The sequence below is a fragment of the Antechinus flavipes genome, chromosome 5, assembly GCF_016432865.1.
Source record: "Antechinus flavipes isolate AdamAnt ecotype Samford, QLD, Australia chromosome 5, AdamAnt_v2, whole genome shotgun sequence".
In the NCBI taxonomy this organism is placed as follows: Eukaryota; Metazoa; Chordata; class Mammalia; order Dasyuromorphia; family Dasyuridae; genus Antechinus; species Antechinus flavipes.
In genome coordinates, this window is record NC_067402.1 from 222,849,595 (window position 1) to 222,869,766 (window position 20,172).

The 20,172-nt window shown below is 39.3% G+C and overlaps 1 long non-coding RNA gene across 1 annotated transcript in view; it reads left to right on the forward strand.

Moving 5' to 3' along the window:
- Positions 1-3,778, forward strand: part of LOC127564148 (uncharacterized) — a 28,779-nt gene extending 25,001 nt beyond the window's left edge. The window contains exon 3 of the long non-coding RNA XR_007954199.1: positions 3,394-3,778. This is a non-coding gene — a long non-coding RNA (uncharacterized LOC127564148). The remainder of the gene's footprint in view (positions 1-3,393) is intronic.
- Positions 3,779-20,172: the final 16,394 nt, after the last annotated feature.

Consider the following 20,172-nt stretch of genomic DNA (forward strand, 5'->3'; position numbering starts at 1 on the left):
CCAGATGGAATCTTGACCCATAGTATAAAAAGCTTTCCTGGAAATGACCATTGACAAGTCCATTTTTCTCAACCCTGTTATCTCAACTGTATGTTTCAATGTTTAACTGGCTCTGTGATGTCACTGAAATAGACATCCTTTCCATTAGCGCAGATCACAGCCTATCTTTAATTTCTCAACCTGTGCCACCATTTCCTATGTTTTCCTATAGATTCTCTAAAAACAAACCATCCAGGAGCCCAGAGTCTTTCTCATTTATTTCATGTGTACCGGTCCAGCTCTTAGACTATCTTTCCATCTTTATTCCTAGCATTTGCCACATGACCAGACTTTCTCCTTTTCAGATCACATATGCCCTAAGTGATATTGATTACCCCACTTCTTGAATGTAGATTATCAATGGAAATATATCTACTTGTGCTGACCATGTGTTGCCTGTTGGACCACTTGCAACTTATTCTCTTGCAGCAGATGAGAAACAGCTGTGGGAGTCAGAAAACCTGACTTTCCCTCTTACCTCTGACTTATACTTGCTGTATGATTCTGTCACATAGTCACTAAAACTCTCAATGCTCCAGATAATTCTAAAAGGTTCCAACTTGCAAAGGTTCATTCATCTATGGAACACCTATGAATTCGTAAGTACAAACAAACAAACCAACTATCTTCCTCCTGACCAAAAAATGACTTTTGTTTTTTTAAATCCATGGGGATCCTATGAATACTACCTACTTCACAAGATTGTTGTAAAGAAGTCACTTTGCAAACCATAAAGCGTTCAATAAAGTCTGCTGTTACTATTAGTCTGGCCCCAGTCTTATTTCACATTTTTCTTCTCCATGTACTCTATATACCAGTCACCATGGACTGCTTGTTTTCCCTGTACATGCTCCAGACTTTCCGCCTTTGGGAGCCTTTCTCACACTGTTCCTTCTGTTTGGATTGACCTCTCCCCATCCCACTTATCCATGCTTAGAGGCCTGCTCAGGTTCTACTTCTATAAAAACCCTGTGACATCCCAAGCACTTATTTTACAATTTACATTATAAATATTTGTGTAATTACCTTCCCTAGTTGGCTCTTTGAGGGCAGAGACCAGGTCTTGGTCAACTTTACTTCCCAAGGGCAGCACCTAACAGTGTCTTGCCTACGGGAAGAAGATAATGTTTAATAAGAGTGTGTTAAATTTTAATTGGCACAGCTCTCTGAGCTCTATTATATTGAGCTATTTCCACACATAGACTAAACCTCAGCACAGTCAAGGGAGGAAAAGTTTTAGTATTAAAAAAAAGGAAAAGACAAAAAACTCTTTTGAGATCCTCCAGTTTCAGGAAAAGAATCCCAAGAGAGGGAGAGAAAAGATGACCTTATTAGTGAATTATCAATTGATTGATTTCATCATTTGTAAAGTGATGGAATGGGACAAGATAATTTCTCTAAGTTTCTTAGGTTGAAAACGTAGGATTCTATGACTTGGGAGCAGCTGGGAATCAACCTACCATGACTCATTACCTTTATATTGCCCACATCTATCCCAACCCACTCATTATTTAGAGATCCTGTATCCCATATAGGCACCCCAGAGTTGGTTGAGGAAAAGAGAATGTGCTGGCCCTCTCCTCGTTCTTCTGATGGTTGCTCCTATAGTTTCTCATGGCCTCCACCCTGGAGGAATCATCCATCTGGAAGCTATTTGGCATCTCATGGCAGGAGTTGGGACACAGTGCAGACCTCAGCAGGGTGGGCGGGCAGGCCCAGATTACTGCCATATTGAGGTAAAGGGGGTAAAAAGGGCAGACTTTTGGGGAACTGGACAGATTCAAGAGCTCATGGATGACAATAGATAAGAGGGAGGGTGTGGGGGAGATATTTCTCTTTGAAAGGGGATTCCCTAGTCAAACAGTAGAGGATGTGGGTGGTAGTGAGTGCTTTTGAGGCCAAATAGCCCTACTACCAATCATATGGTTTATAGTCCTCATACTGCAGAATTCTACAAAGTCCAGTGGCAGGGTCAGTCTGGACCCCAGTGGCACAGGAGACCTTAGTTTCCAAGGTGTATATAAACTTTAAATAACAAATCCATCAATGAGAGATTCAAAGATTATGAGGGTGATATTACATACAGAGACATCTATACTTCTTCTTGCCCCATCAGACAATATATTGATAACTAGAAAGTCCCCTCATTCTGTAAATTGAGGCTTCAGGAAAAGAGCCACTTGCCTAAGCTCACACAAATAATTAGTAGAAGAGCCAAGACCTGAACTCAGTTTCTCTGCCTTCAACTCCAGTAGTTTTTTCCCAATACCATAAAAGGCCAAACTCCTTTGTGAATTTCTCCTCATGCTGGCAGATAAAAGTGACCTCTCCCTCCTCAGATTTCCCATAATACTTTTCTTTTGTCTCTTGTCTGCAATTACCTTCCTCTACCTTGTATCAATGCAACACATATTTGCTACTCATATGTTCACAGTGATAGAAAGGTAAAAATGAAACCATTTCTGATCCCTCAGAGATTTCAGAGCTCCATTTAATGGGAGGAGAGGAGTTGTAACATGTACATAGATCAATAAATATAAAGTTATTTTGATAAGGAAAATGGGTTAATGATGAGGTAGGGGATCAGAAAAGGGGAGATGGAAGGCTTGGTATAGAAGGTAGCATCCAAGCTATGCTTTGAGGATAGTGAGAAGGCAGAGAAGAGGAGTACATTCCAGGCATGGAGAAATTCTTTTTTGAAAGCAAAGAGGATGAAACAATAGTATACAGAGTATATTAAGGGCCATTCCATGGAACATGCACAAAATTTGTCATTCCTGCTCTGTGCCAACCAAGTGGGTGACTCTGCACTGGATGAGTCAGAGATGACAAAAGTTCCGCATAGAATTCCAGGATTGCTTTTTGACAGCCATTAAACTGGTGTCTTGATAAGATGTGATGAACCCTGAAAAGTCCCTTAAGCCTCCACCTCCGTACCAGTTGGGTGGGATGCTGCTTCAGTTAAAGAGATGGCTTCCAGCCCTTATTAGACTCTTCTATGTGGCAAGTCCTACTCTCTAACATTGAATTCCAAAGTGAGAATTGTTGCAGTTCAGTTGTTTTCAGCCATGTCTGACTCTTTGTGAACTCACTAGGAGTTTTCTTGGCAAAGATAATGGAATGGTTTGTCGCTTCTTTTTCCACTTATTTTACCCAAGTTCACACAGCCAGTGTCTGAGGCCAGATTTTAATTGAGTAAGATTTGTCTTCCTGCTCCTCAGGCCTGGGCTCTATCTATCCACTATACTATCTAAAGTGAGGAGGTGAACTTCAAATTCCCATTTGAATCATGTAATCAAAGTGAACCTGTACCAGGGTTCCAATTGTGTTTTCTATTTTATGTTTCTTTTCCAGAATAGGTGTCTGAGCTCAGAGATGATTGTGAATTCAAGAGGTCCCAAATCCAATGAATGAAACTGACGCGATGGCAGGGGAAGTTCTAGATGAAAAAAGTCAACCAATCCAAGAGGAGGAACTCAAGCTTCTAGCGGCCTTATCAGAAGACTTCAAAGAGATAGCGCAGAGTCAAGGTGAAATGGAAACTGCACAATTTACAATCCTGTGATTTATTTCACATTCAGATTAGGTATAAGAACCAGCTTCCTAGGAGAATGTAATAGTAGATATAAGTTAAGCTATTGGATTCTGTTTTAATTTTTTTTTTCAAATACATACTTTTGGTACTATATGTTTAGCATTTCTTTTGTGTGTAGAAAATAAATACTACTTCCACATCTTATTCACATTATTTTTATTTGAATATCTTTATATCTATTTAGACCTAAACATGAGGCCACACCCAATTTTAAATAATTTATGCCAATGAGTTATAAAGAGTTAAAGGGCTTATATGTTAATCAGTTCTGAAGGGCATGGCTCTCATCAACAATGAGATATTCAGGCCAGTTCCAATGGTCTTGTGATGAAGAACGCCATCTGCACCAGAGAGAGGACATGGAAATGGAATGTGGACCACAACATAGTATTTTCACTCTTTTTTGTTGTTATTTGCTTGCATTTTGTTTTCTTTCTCATTTTTTTTTCCTTTTTGATATGATTTTTCTTGTGCAGCATATTTGTGGAAATATGCATAGAATAATTGCATATGTTTAACATATATTGAATCACTTACCATCTAGTGGGGGGGTGAAGGGAAGGGAGGGAAAAATTTAGAACACAAGGTTTTGTTAGGGTGAATATTGAAAATTATCCATGTATATATTTTGAAAATAAAAAGCTTTAATTTTAAAAAAAGAGTTTAAAGGGATCCTCTAATTAAAACTAAACTCATTAGGACCACAATCATTGGTCTCACAGAGCTGTTGACAGAAAAAGAAAGCCTTGGACTCAGCAGTAGTGTCCATTGTTACAGGAGAATTTGTGAAGGAGAGTAATATGAAAATGACTATAAAGATAGAAGTAAAATTGTAGAGGACTGTAAGCACCAAGCTGTCTGTAGGTAGCTGTTTGTCTTTACTACTTCTTCCTCCCAACCATTTGACTCCCCAATAAGATTATAAATTCCTTAAGATCAGATTCTACACAGTGACCTGCACTTAGTAAGTGTTTAATAAATGTTAGTTTTTATTGAATTGAGTTTAAGGCAATGATGGATCACTTCTGATCACTTCTTACTGAGGGTAGTGAGAGAAGTTTTCATAAAAGAGGTGACATTTGATTGTTCTTTGAAAAAAGAGCAGAGAAGTGCCCAAAGCTTCCCTCATCTAACTGCCCAGCTTCTATAACTAGCCTGATGAGAAGAGAAGATAACATCTTTTCACAAAACTCTGTCCTCCCAATCCCTAGCCCCAACAACTAACAAGTCTCAAAGCCTGAACAGTTCAGCGGACTAAGAAAAGTGATGGGAAGAAATCAGAGAAGTGTCCTTAATTTTAGAAAAAACATCCTCCAAATTCCCATCTTTTCTTGCTCAAAGATATCCAGGATAGAGAATATCAGTCAAATTTTGTTGGAGTTGATGGGGGTGGAGGATAGAAGTATCTCATTTTGGGATTTTTTTATTGTCTTCTCGAGTATAAAGTCCTGAAAATATTATGTAAAAAAGAGCAGCCAAAATGAAAAATGTACCCTCTAAGGAAAAACAAGATACTGAATGATTTTGGTGAGTCAAAATAGTTTTTATTTATTTCAATAAATATAAACAATCTGTTACTTCACTTAATTACTTAATAGAGAAAGGGGAAATACTCTGATTCCCACATCACATGGTGGAAATCAACCAAGTTCCCTGAGATGTACAATTCCCAGACCAACATTTCATTAAAGCCACCCAAAATAATCTTATCATCTCTAAGAAGCTGAAAATGAAGATGGTATGAGCAGGCACACTGAGTGGGTATGGGAAGAATTCCAAATGGTCCAATCTTTGCTCAGGATGCAGCTTATCCCCAGTAGACTCCAGAAAGCTGGGTGTTCATGATGTGATTTCTTTTCAAATCTTCGGCCACTGCCTCGTTATGCTTTCCTGATTCTTGTTCAGACTTGGTCTCCAGTACAACAACAGGCCATCCTATCATAACACAGGAATGGTAACTTGGACTTTGTTTTAAGGGGAATTTAATCAATCAGCTTTTAGCTGATAGAACTATTGGCCACTCATTTATGCCAACATCCTAAAATATTGATGTCATACTCCAAGATGATTCATGACAAACAGATTTGGCCTTCCTGACAAAATACAATCGTATGGTCAAGTAGGAAGGCATACTCATCACAAGAATCTGGTGATCAGATTTTACACCCAAATTATTTACATAGACTTGCTTGAAGTGAAAATGCTTGTTACAAATTCAAGATGGAGTCACTCATGTCCGGAGTATTTTTATGACAAACTAAAGTGCTGCTTTGCTCAGAGTTGTACCTAGGTATTCTTGAGTCAAATTAATTTAAATCTTGAGTCAAAGGTTTCCCCAGCTGCTATATCTGTTACTTAATTCCATGGAAGCCAGGCACAAATAGTGACCTAATAGTAGAAATCCCATCTGAAGCAAAACAACAAAATTAAACAAAATACTTGAGCTGTACCTTTTGTAAGATCCAGATAGCACTGCAGGCTAAAGTTTCTAAGAGTTAAGAACAACAAATACTAAGACTCAGCTCATCAGAAGCAAATAATGATGGTTGGAAGAGCTGGGAAGTAAGAAGAGAAGTGATAAAAGATTGGGGGGAGAGGGGGGAGAAGAGACAGATACAGAGACAAGAGAGATAGAGGGATCTATAATCTGGGAGTTTAATATAGATCATTTGTATGTTAGTAGCTCTTTTATATTCATACATATCAGTTTCTGGGAAAATACAAATTTCTCAATCCTTTGTAAACCAACTTATACGTCACTTTTTAAGTGCCTACTATGTGCCAGGTACTACATGAGGTGTTGGAGATATAGAAGCAAAAAAGAAACAGTATCTACTCTCCAGAAGTTTACATGCTATCAGGAAACATATAATATATGGATATATGCATTAAAAAGATAATTTAGGGGAGAGGAAGGAAGCAAGCATCAGTTCTTAGATGAGCAAGAATGAAGAAAGGCTTCATGTAAAAGGTAACACTTGAACAAAGCTTTCAAAAAAAAACTTAAGAGTTGTAGGAAGTGGAGGTAAGAAGGAAATGCATTCCAGGTGTGGAAACAATCTGGGAAAGGTACTGAAAGTAGACAGTGTGTGTCTGGTGAGGAGCAGCAAGGAGGCCATTTTGGCCCAGGCATAAGTGTGTGTAAAGGGAATAATGTATAATCAGTCTGGAAAGGTAGGTTGCTAGCCAGGTTGTGAGGAGATTCAAAAAGCAAACAGGAATTTGTCCTAGACGTAATAGGGAGCCTCTAGAGTTTATTAAGCAGGGGAGAGACATGATCAGGCTGCTGCCTCAGGAAAATCACTTTGGCAGCTGTGTAGGATAGATAGGAGAGAAGAGTAAGAGAGACCAATTAGGAGGGAGGTTATTACTGTAGTCCTGGAGAGAGGTGACTTCTTGGAGGTAGAAACAGACGTTCTCCACTTTCCCCTTTTCCCTAAAGGGTTTTCTCAACATTTTTTAAACTCTTACCCAGTGTTCTTCAGGCTCCAGGTCCTTATTCTCTATCTCTTCAAAGTTCCTACCCTTCTTTCCCCTGTGACCTCGTAAGCCCCTGGCTCTCTTCTCCAATGTCACTCCAGCTCATTCATTCCAATTCTTCCCTAGATTATATCTAAATTACTTTGGGAATTCCATTTAGGAACACGGACACTATAACTTCCGTAGAATTGTATCTGGAAGTCCTGCTCACTGTCTAACTTCAGGCCGTCCCACTTCAGTTTAGAAAAGATGACCATCCTCTACAGAAGCGCAGGAAACAGCCCTAGGGAAGTGCAGGAAACAGTCCTACGGGGCCTTTGCCTGTAAGGGATAGGAGGGCCAAGATTGCGGAAGCCGAAGAGGGCGAAGGGAAGGAGCTGTCCCTTGATGGACTGAAGGCTGTAGCTGAGCTGGAGCCTCCGGCCTAGGTGGCAGCGGCGGCGTCACGAGCACCGGATGATGGATGGAACTGCGGGCAAGGCAGAATCAGCTGAGTCTGGGGTGCCCGCGCCTAATGCAGACAAACCCCTCCGCCACTAGCGAGGGCCCGCTGTCTTAAATATTACCCCGGAGTTTTCAATTATCTCCTATTAATGGATTTGCCGGGGCTCCTTCATCAAGCCCGAGGTGGCTGGGTGTGGGGGTGTGGGGAGCTCGCGGCAAGGGCTGGAGCTGGGAAAATGGCCCATATTTCAATATTAAAGCCCTTTACGATCGTCAGCAGCATGAAAGATGCTGCAAATAAAACGGGGCCGCCCGCGCCAGGCTCTCCATCTCGCAGGTTTTAATTAAAGCTGAGGGGGAAGCGACTGCGGCTGCGGGGAGGGTCCGAACCAGGCTGGAATGATCTGGCGACCGGACAGGAGCCCGAGAGCAGCCCCAAACGGCCTTTTCCATGTAGATCCGGGTTCGGGGAAGCCTCCAGGCCAGACCTGGGGCGGCTTCTAGGTCCACAAAGCATTCCGAGGCTGATTTTGAACTCTACCCGGCTTTTTTGGCAGGCAAGGTTGTTCCTACGCCTGGACTCAGGGGCTAGGGTGGGGGCAGGGAGGGTGGTCCGTTCATCTGACCATTAAACCAACATCATGCAAATGAATGAATGCAAATGAGATGCAATGCCGAATTGATGCGGGGTACGTTGTGGAGCTCACCCCCAAACCGTCCTTCAACGCGTACCCATTCCCATCTGTCCTCTCCTCCATCACTATCAACGTCTGTTGCCATTTCTATGGCCACTGGGGAGGAAGAGAGGGGGTGGGAACTCAAGCTCTTCCCGTGGCCCCAGCTTCTGTGGTTTGGGGCCCCGAGACTCCGTCTGCTTTCTCCATCACCCCCTCCTGCCTCTCCTGGCCCTGGCCCGCGACTCCCAGGCTGGAAGCCGAGGGTACACACACACACAGTAGCTTCACTGTTTCTGCCTTGGCAAAGCTCCTGGCTTGACAGCTTGAGCAAGCCGGGCAGACTCATCAGTCAGGCGGGAAGGACGGATCAACGTCCGGCAGCTTGTGCTGAGGACTCCCTTGGGGGCAACCGCTGGCCCAGGCCCAGCCTCCTTGTTCCCCTCCCTTTCCTCACTCTCCCTGCTTCCTCCACCCCCAGCTGCCAACATGGCACCAGCTGCAAAGGATACTGAACAAGGAAGAAGACAGGAGACCTGAGTTCAACTACTAGCACTGCCACCAATTGACTCTGTGATCCCGGGCAAGGTTCTTCCACTTTCTGAGCCCGCTTTCTCATCTATCAAATTAGAAGTTTGTGTTTCTAAGGTCATTTAGTTAACTCTTGTTTCCCTTTCTCGTGAGATAGGCCTTCCAGAAGGGACCCCATCCAAAACTCCTTACCCCCAATCAGTCTCTAGCTGAACCCAAGTCAGTCAATTAATGCTGGATTAAAGAAGGGGCAGTTTGAAGCAGTTTTCAGACAAAGAAACCAAAGCTACCATAGTCATATGAAAAACTGCTCCAAATCACTGTTAATCAGAGAAATGTGAATTAAAATAATTCTGAGGTACCACTTCACACCTATCAGACTGGCTAATATGATGAGGAAAGGAAAATGTTGGATGTTGGAGGGGGTGTGAGAAAACTAGGATACTGATGCTTTGTTGATGGACTTGTGAACTGATCCAACCATTCAGGAGAGCAATTTGGAACTATGCCCAAAGGGCAACCAAACCTTTGACCCAGCAACATTCAGAATGTTATACTAAGATGACAATTTGTATCCAACCTGTAATAGAGCCTTCTAAACTCAGCTACAGCCAGTCACACTATACACTGACCCCAACGTCGTGATGTCATTTGGTCCTCTTGGAGCAGAAGGACAAACAACAACAATTATTAAGATATCCAAATAAAATAGGATGCATGGGCAGAGTTACATAGATCATAATATGATTAACTCACTCTTTTTATCTCCAGGTAAGATTTCTAGGTCTATATCCCAAAGATATACAAAAAAGAAAGAAAGAAGGCGGGAAAAAGACCTATTTGTACAAAAATATTTATAGCATTTCTTTTTATGGTGACTAAGAACTGGAAATCAAAGGGATGTCTATCAGTGGAGGAGGGGTTGGTTAAACAAGGTGTGGTATAGTATTGAATAGAATATTGTTGTGCTATAAGAAATGTCAAACAGATGATTTCAGAAAATTTTGGAAAGACTTACATGAACTAATGCATAGTGAAGTGAATAGAACCAGAAGAACATTGTACACAGCAATTTTCAGCAATACAGTGATCTAAGGCAATCTCAAAGGACTAATGATGAGGCATACTATCCACTTCCAGAGAAAGAACTGATATTGATTGAATACAGACTGGAATGTGCCATTTTTCATGTTTTTCTTTCATTTTGTTTCTGTAAGTCTCCTTATACAAAAATGACTAATATGAAAATGTTTTACATAATTGCACATGTTTAACCTACATCTAATGGCTTGCCATTTCAATGAGGAAGAGAGGAATAGAATTTGGAATTCAAAATTTTAAATCAAAAGAAATGGGGCAGTGATAAAAACAAGATTTTTAAAAGGACCTGTTTGCAAAGTTCTGTATATGGCACTGAGAGAATAATTACAAAGAACCAAAAATAACCCTTGATCTTTGTCTTGGGGTTTCTTAGAGGTGTTTCCATTAAATTATGTGCTCCCAAAAGAGCAAATGGAAATGGAATTCTAGCTTAGACACTCCAGGGGTCCTGCTGTTTTAAAATGTCTTATGGTGAATCCTAGGTTAAAAAAAAAATGGTTTCTTTTAGGCAATTCTCTAAGACTATAAATTGGCAAGAAAGTGCTGAGATACACTGGAGGGACTTTCCTTATATCAACATTTCCTGTACCAATGAATTCATAGATTCTTTCCCTATCCCCCTTAAACGAGGGGAGAGGAAGAAATAAACATTTATATAATACTATATGCCAGACACTATGCTACGCACTTTACAAATATTGTCTCATTTGATCCTCACAATAACCCTGCTTACTATTATTATCTCCATTTTACAATTGAGGAAACTGAGGCAGACAGCAGTTAAATGACTTTCCTAGAGACACATAGCTAATGTTTTTAAGTGTCTGAATCCAGATTCCTGCTCACCACAAGGCTGGTTATCTTGTACGAGCTTTAGATTTGAATGTATTAATTAATAAGGATTTTTCAAGTCTCTTTCCTCATATATCTAACAAAAATGATTTTATGAGCCTGGAGAATATCCCAATAGTTCATGACTCACCTCTTGCTGAAAAAATCCTAGGGAGTTGTCTAAGACCCACAGAGCTAATAGCCCAGGATTATGCAAGCTACTTGGGAAAATAGGACACAGTTATAGAATGGAAAACTGAAAAGGATTTTAGAGATGTTTGACTCCAACAGTCTCATTTTACACATGAGGAAATTGAGACCCGGAAAGCTTAAATAATGCATCAAAAGTCAACACTACTAGTAACGGATAAAGCTAAAACTAGAAGCCTGACTCCTAAGCTGATACATTAGAATATCACCACTCTCTTCCATGATTTCTATCAACAAATATAAATTAAATATTCTCTAGGAATTTTCAAGGCAGCTAGGTGGTGTATCAAATGGATGGCCAGGCTTGAAGTCAGGAAGACTTATCTTCCTGAGTTCAAATCTGGCCTCAGAAGCTAATTAGCTGTGTGACTAGCTTTAGCTTCCTCACCTGTAAAACGAGCTGGAGAAGGGAATGGCAAATGGCTTTCATATTTTTGCCAAGAAGACTCCAAATGGGGTCATGAAGGATTGCAAACAATTGAAATGACTAAACAACAACAAAATGAAAGGAACGGAAGTAGGATCAGAACCTTGCAGATTTAATAATGGAATACTTCCTGCAAAGGAAGATTTTGAAGGAGAGGAGGCAGATGGGAAAGGAAAGAATTCCTAGGCAGGGGCATTCAGTCTCTGATATAGGTTCAGAAGTAAGAAAGAATAGATATTGTGTTGGAGAACAGGGAGTACCCCCCTCCAAATCGAGAAAATTCAGAATGTTGTACTAAGATACAATTTGTATCCAACCTGTAATAGGGCCTTAAAAACTCAGCTACAGTCAGTATACATTGACCTCAACGCTGTGATGTCATTTTGGTCCTCTTGGAGCAGGACAAACAACGACGATATTGAGATATCCAAATATAATAGGATGAGAAGCATGGGCATAGTTACATAGATCACAACATGGTTAACTCACTCTTTTCATCTCCAGATAAGAGAATAGTGAGGTTGATAGAAATAGATACATAGTCACATAGAGATACAAATATAGAGATATAAAGATACATAAATACAGATACATAGACATAGATAGATACATTAGATAGATAGATAAAGAGATATAGACCCCATAATCCATAGGACGAGTCCCATTCTGGCCCTGGGATTCCTGAAACCACATAGTAAGGAAAATGAGGAGTCAGAAGAGAAGAAGAGAAATGGTACATGACAATAATAGAAAGATACTGATCATACCAGATGAGAGAAGGTAGCAGAGAGAGAGAGAGAAATAAGTTGATTTTCTAAACCAAAGAAGAGAATAATTCACTGGTCTCTATATATTTCGAGGATAATAAGAAATGGAGTTCACATTGCAGCAAAGGAGATTAAAGGTAGACATAAGAAAGAATATAGGGCAAAGTTGTTTTTTTATAGGATTTTATTTTTCCAAATATATAAAAAGATAGTTGTCGACAAAGGACAAAGGTAAATGATAGGTTGTGTGAGTAGAAGAGGGCATGGAATATTCTTTCTTCAGGAACTTTAAATTTAGGTAGAATCATGATCTGGATGAGATATAGGTCAGGAAATGACCTAGGTGACCTGGACCCAAAGATTGATGCTAATAATAGCTTAATTATATAATACCTTAGTTTAGAATGCACAGGGCAACAAAATTATAAAGAAAAGCAATTTTACGAGATCCAAGAACTCTGATCAATGCAATAAACAATCACAAAAAACCAATGGTGAAGTATATTACCTAAGTTTTTTATTTATTTATTGAGGCAATTGGGATTGAATGATTTGCCTAATATCATATAGCTAGTCAGGTTCTCCTGCAAAGCTGATATTCTATCCACTATGCTGTCCAGTTGCCCCATGTTACCTACTTCTTAACAAAGAGGTGATGGATCCAAGATGCACAATAAAACATATTTTTTTCTTAAGGCATTGGGGTTAAGTGACCTGCCTAGGGTCACACAGCTAGGAAGTGTTAAGTGTCTGAGGTCACATTTGAACTCAGGTCCTCCTGACTTCAGGGCTGGTGTTCTATCCACTGAGCTACCCAGTTGCCCCAAAACATACATTTTCTGACCAGATCAATGTGGGGATTTGTTCTGCTTAACCATGCTAAATGAAACCTTTGTTTTTCCTTCCTTTTTTTAATTTTCCAGTAGGTGTATGGGAGGGAGAGAGAGACATAAGGATAATGAAGGAGAGGCAGGAAGAAAAGAGAAGAAAGAAAGAAGGAAGGGAGGAAGGAAGGAAAGAAGGAAGCAAGGAAGGAAGGAAGGAAGGGGAGGAAAGGAGGGAGAAAGAGGAGAGAGGAAAGAAAGGGAGGTCATTGAGGTCCTCATTGTAAATATAGCTATCTCTAAATACAAATGAAATAAAACATTTTATGTAAAATTTAAATTACATAAATTTAAAATATTTAAAGTCATATAAATATATTTTGAATCCACAAGAGATCAGAAGAAAATGAGAAAGTGTTACACAAATCAGGAAATTTTGAAAGCTACAGGTTAAATTTCTTATATATTTTGAGAGAAAAACAAGCAGTATATAACAGATTTGCAATTTTACATACAATCATTTTTTTCTATTCTACTATGTAGATGGAGAAGACTATTTGGTGTTTGTTAAATTCAAAATAAAAAGAAGTATTTAAATACCCCTTACTATGTTTTCTTCATTTCTTCATTCAGAAGTGATAAAAGTAGTATTATCCCCATTTTAGAGATGAAAATACTAAGGAGAAGAGACTTGCTTAAACTCACATAGCTTAGCACATAATAGGCACTTAATAAATGTTAATTGAATTGCATTGAACATAGCCAGTTAAGCCAGCTAATTGAACATGAGCCAGAGATAGAATTTAAATTCAGTTCTCTTGATTCAGACTCAAACCATCTTTATCATGTTACTAAGATTGCTTTCTGTATTCTCCCATTCTCACATTGCCCAAGGCTTGGGGGTATAATGCAGTGCCTAGGAAGGAAGGACCCAATCAGAGAAATTCAGTTGGGAAGTAGGGACTTCAAATGTCATCTAGTTCAGACTCCAAATGAAAAAGAATCCTGACCCTATTCTAAACTTACCTGACAAGTGGTCCTAGAGTTTTTGATTAAAGAACTCTAGTGATGAGAAATCCATCACCCATAAATTGGGCCCATTCCATTTTTGGATAGTTCTAATTGTGAGGATATCTTCCCAGCTAGGTAAGCACAGGATTTAATCAGGAGGACTAAGTTTAATGCACAACTCAGACTTACTAGCTGTGTGACTTTGGCAAGAAGCCCTCATTTTCCTCAAATGTAAAGTCAGGATAATAACATCCTCTACCTCACAGAATTGTTGTGAGATACTAAGGAGATATTTGTAAAGCACTTAGCACAATGTCTGCTACATAGTAGATAATAAATCCTGTTTACTCCTTCTTCTCCCAATAAACTTGAATCGACTGTTTCTATCTACTACTGCTACTTTTGTTCTGTTTTTCAATTCAACAATGATTAAGAGTCTATCCTATGAAAGACACTGTATTGGCCTCTGGGGTTACCAAGATAAAAATATCCAAAATAATTCATCCTAGAATTTATGTTGAGGAGTGGAATATAACGAAATAAAACAAAAAAGGCAAGAAAATATAACAAACAGCAAAACAAAAAAGTAAACAAAACCTCTCACCTCAAGGAAAGACAATATGGATATATGAATATTATATATGTATGTATGTATGTACTCATGTGTGTGTATACACATCCATTCCTATATGTATATATGAGGAAGAAGGCACTAACAAACAACTGGGAGAGCTGGAAATGTTTCATGTGGAAAATGGTACTTGAGCTTTGAAGGAAATTAGGATTCTTCTCAGAGGCAGAGGTGAGGTGGTACAAAGATAGGACAGAGTGTATCTTGGGTTAGCAATATTATAATTGGTTTGAAATATCTACATTGTAATGTATAAGAAGACTGCAAAGCTAGTTTGAAACTAGGTTATAAAGGACTTGAAATGCCAAACAAAATAGTTTCTATCTGACAACAGATAGTAGGGAGCCATAGGGGTTTGTTGAGTGGTGGAGTAACTTGAGTCACACCTGTGCTTTAGGAAAATCAATTTGGTGGCTATAGGAAAAATGGATGGCTTAAAAAGACTTGAGGCAGGAGACCTATTAGGTGGTTATTTAAATAGCTGGAGAGTGGGGAGGAAAGGTGGCTGGGTTAGTAGAGAGGAAAGATATTCCAAAGATACTGGTGAATATAGGAACAAGAAAGTGTGGTAGCTGATGGATACGTAGAGTGAGGAAGAGTAGGGATAGAGAATGACTCCAAGGTTACATTCTAGGTAAGTGGAAGAATGTTGGTGCTCTTGATGGAAAGAGAGGCAGGGTTTTGAAGACAAGATGGTGCTTTGGACTTCTCAAGTTTGAGATGCCTGTGGAAAACCAAAGTGGGAAGTATCCATCCAATAGGCAGGCCTCCCAGCTCTAACCAAGGGATATACTCCCTCTCTTTTATAATAATAGTGATTCTATAACATTGGGAAGGCAGGGTTAAGATAGCCACAGAGAGCAGTAAGGAAGTTTCTAAACTTCCTTTCTTGGTGGGCTTAGAAGAGAAGGGTTATGTTGTGTGAGAAGGCTATTTCTGCAGTCTGACTCAGGTTTCTTCCCCTCCTCCTCCCTGTTCCCCTTCCTCCAAACCTCCCTGGGTCATAGTTTGGAGACAAACCAGGTTTTGAATAAGAGGGAACAGGTGATCTGTCTTTTCAGCTACAGTTGGATTAAAACCAGAGGGAGAAAAAATTACCCCTTTCCTCCTCCCCTTCCTCATTCCCTCCACAACACCTCTGTTTCACCAGTCAAACCAGACAATGGAGTGATTCCAGGGTTTAAAGGACAGGAAAAAGAAAGAAAGAGAAAGAAAGGAAGAAAGGAAGGAAGAAAGAAAGAAAGAGAGGGGGGAGGGAGGAAGGGAGGAAGGGAGGGAAGAAGAGGAGAGACAGGAAGGAAAGATGGAAGAAGGGAAAGAAGGAAAGAGGGAGATAAAAAAAAGAGAAAGAGGGAGAGAGGAAAGCAGGAGAGGGGGGGAGAAAGAAGAATTGGCATGTGGTTATTTGACACAGGGAAGAGAGAAAGATGGGGACTAAGGTGGTGGGATGAGGCTAGGGATGGTGGTAAACTTTCAGGAATCATAGTATTCAAGGCTGCAAAGGCTTTTTCTGGGGAAGTTGTTACTTGGCTGGTCCATAGGGATCAATGTACACTCTGCAGTAGGAGAGACTAATGTGTCTAGGAATGGGTAAATGTGAGAAGCTATGGAATCTTCCTCTGTGTATCTAGAAGAACGATGGGGGAAGGAAACCCTAGTAGTTTGGGGTAGATGAGGAACAATCCTGCCTAGAAGCAAGCAGATAGATAAGAAGGCCCTAATTCAGTGTTCATAAAGGCTGAACTTATCAGGCAATAGCCAGGACAGATACCTGGTTGGTCCCCTTTTTTGTGCTTTTCAGCCTGTTGTGTAGTTTCTCTTAGGCTTGCTGGCTGGCTTTCTGCTAGGCCTGCTGGGTTTCCCCATTACCGGCAAACAACTCGTCCATGTCTGCCTGCCCTCTGTGCCGTGGGCACCCGCAGCCCATTAGCCACTGCTGCAGAGGAGGAGGAGAATGTAATAAGTGATTCCAGGATCATAAAGACCTCGTCAGACTCCCACGCTCCCCAGTTTTGCTTCGCTTCCATATTCATCAACAAGATGGACGGGAGGGGGGCTCTCAAAATTGCATCTTAGGGACTGATTCTCAACCAAATCCAATCACATCTCCACTCTGAGAAGGATGTTAAAATATTATCCGTCTCCCCATATCTCAGATAACACATAGTGTGACCCTCACCCATTATTTCACTGCAACTTCAAACCCAGCTCAGGTCCTTGAGTACCCTCCACCAACTCTACATATGACTATCTTTTTTCAGGAACAAGCCAATGAACAATTCATCCCTCTGTTGGACACTCTTTCCTGTTCCCCCCATATTTCTACCTAAGCCAGGTTTTTCCTATTTTGAACCACTTTACTCCTACAAAAAGCCTATCCTGACCATCAGAACCCCTATTTTCTTTACTGCAACACTGATGTTGATATCTCTATTCCAGATGAGCATTCCTTTTCTCCCCATCAGACTTGGATATAACTGGGATAAACTCCTTCTTTTGGTCTCTTCCTTGTACCCAGGATAGTGCTGCTAACAGGAGCACTACTCTTACTAACAAAATCATCAATCATTTGAAATATAAAATAGTAATTAATAATAATGCTTCCCTTTATAAAGGAGCCTCAAATTTAACCAGGACCCCACAGGTTTGTTTAAAGCAAAAGTTCTTAATTATTTTTTGTGTCATGGCTCAGAATAAAAATATCAAAATATTATTTTTTAAAGTTCATGGGTCCCACATTTAAAAATCAAGATCTAAGGGAATGGTAATTCCATCTATCTCTTCTATCCAAATAAAGAGTAGTAGTTACTGTTCAAGGCAGAGAATAGCATTTCAGCATTGAGAGGGAAGACCTGAGTCACATCTACCTGTGTGACCCTGGACAAGATTACTTCAGTTTCCTCAATTATAAAATAGGGATTATAATAGCATTTATACCCTGAAATTGTTATGAAAAATAGACATTTGCAAACTGTATATATGCCTACTAAAAACTTTTTACAAATATTGTCTTATTTTATCCTCATAATAATCTTTCCATTATATCATGTATTACTACTGTCCCCTGAGCTTCAATTTCTTCATCTGAAAAATGCTGCAAATAATAGGTGCTCTTCTTAGCTCACCTGGTTTTAGAACGATTAAGTATGAGATCAGAGGGAGATTTTTGTTTTAAAAAGACAAAAAGTACTCCACACACACACACACACACACACACACACACACACTCTACATCCATACCCACAAAATGTTCCATTACTAATATTATTGTTATTCTTATGAAAAATCAACATGATTCTTCATCATGCTTCTACTCTTTAGCTCCTAAGGTTATAGAGGGGACACAAGTCTCATTATTCAAAAAATTTATTACAAGATTGGTCATCAGAGGATATTATTTTGACCACAAACACTCACAAAATACCATCTACTAAGAGGTAGAAGTTCTATCAATAGAAATATCAACCAATCACAAATATTTTGAAGCATGGCGAATTATTACTGTAGTCATCATCTGGCAGCCATCTTACAGTGGCTATAGAGCTGACTTAGATGTCAGGAATACCTGAGAAAAACCTCACATATAATCCATAAACATTTATTAAGCACCTACTATGTGCTAGGCACTTAAGACACATACTAGTTGGTCAACACTACTCTCTAAGGCTATAATTTGTAGAACAAACTTTAATTTGCAATGAAAGGGTAAGTTTTCTCTTTGAAAATTCCCTAAGTCAATGCAATCACAGACCTCATTAAAAATGGTGAGGAGGAGGAGGAGGAGGAGGAGGAGGAAGAGGAGAAGAAGAAGGAAGAGAATGACATTGATGATAGAATGACATCCTTAAAAGGTTTCTAGCTGACCTCTATTTAAAAAAAGATAAGGACAAGCCAGGTGATGATAATAATAATGTTGATGATGACAATACATTTTCCATCAGAAGGAGACTCTCTAGTATTCTGCAACTCTCTACTACTCCTAGAGAGTAGGGGAGGAAGGTCCTCTAAGCAAGTGATTAATCTTCCTAATTTCTTTTTCTCAAAAGGATCTATTCCTTTTTTTTTTTTTGGATTGACATATAAGAATTATCTTTTATTAGCAAGTTCAATGGGTATCCATTGAATATTAAGTGTAAGTTTTTTGTTAGCTGTTGGGTTTGCAAATAAAATATATGTGTATAAGTGATAGTTATCCAATTTTTTTTAAATTTTATTTTATTTAATAATAACTTTGTATTGACAGAATCCATGCCAGGATAATTTTTATACAACATTATCCCTTGCAATCGCTTATATTTCGTCTTTTCCCCTCCCTTCCTCCACCCCCCCCAAGATGGCAAGCAGTCCTATATATGTTAAATATGTTGCAGTATAAAAAGGATCTATTCCTTCATAGAACATGAGTTCAGAGAAGCAAGACTAAATATGATGCCTAGATTACCTTCCTAGATATATCAGAATAAGGTGCTGGGTTAACTCACAACCTCAAATACACCCAGAAGATAGAAAGGACACCCAGAGATATAGGATGTGTAACCAAAGGAGTTACATATTGACCACTGCCCTGAGACCTGGTCTTAGGGTCTATCTGCTCTGTCCAACCCAAACAGATCCAAGACAATCAGCTACCTCAATATAAGGGCCTCAATGCCTCTGGAATGGAAATTTGGGGCTTTCATCTTATGGTGAAACCAGGAAGAAGAGAAGGAAAACCCATGTTCTGATAAGAAAGGTGATAGACTCAAGATATAAAATGAGACAAAATTTTTGGAGGACATTAACCATGAGGGCATTTACTTTATTTGACTAAGCATATTTGTTTTGACTGATAATACACATTGCTTTGATTATTCTGGCTTTTCAGTTAGAAAGACCCAAGTTCAAATCCTGTCTCATGCACTATGACCCTGGGCAAGTCACATAACCTCTCAGTGGCAATTAATTTGTTTTTATAATGGAGATAATAATAGCATCTACTTTATAGAGTTGTGAGGATTAAATGAGAATTTTTGCAAAACAATTTTCAAATCTTAAATCAATATATATGCTAGTTATTATTCACTATTATTATTTATTACAAGGGTTTTGTTTTCTCATTTTTTTTCAAAAGGGAGAGAGAAGAGAGAAGAATAGAAAGTAGATTTTTGTTAATTAAAAAATAAGATTTTTTTTTTAAGATGAGGAAGTATGGGCATAGGAAGAGGAACTAAACATCTCTATCTCTACTTATGCCTTAGTCTGGATACTATTGGACAGAGACATTTATATATCTGGCCCAGATTTGAATATTGCATTCCCTTAATTTGTTTGTTTGTTGTTTTTTAATTCCCTTTAATTTAAAAAGTGTTTCCCTCCCACTCCCCCTACTCCCTCCTTACAAGTCATTTTCCCTTGGAGATTTTTAACCTTTATTGTAAAACATGTAATCATCACTGAAAGTGAAGAATTCGTGCACTTAGAAAAAAGTCATATTAAAAATTGTCCCTTGTTGTAACTCTCAGCTAGCTAGAGGGAGGAGACACTGCTATCTAGAGATATATATGATATATATGGCATATATACCATAACTTAAACTTTTTCTACTTGCCACCTCTTTTCACCTGAAAA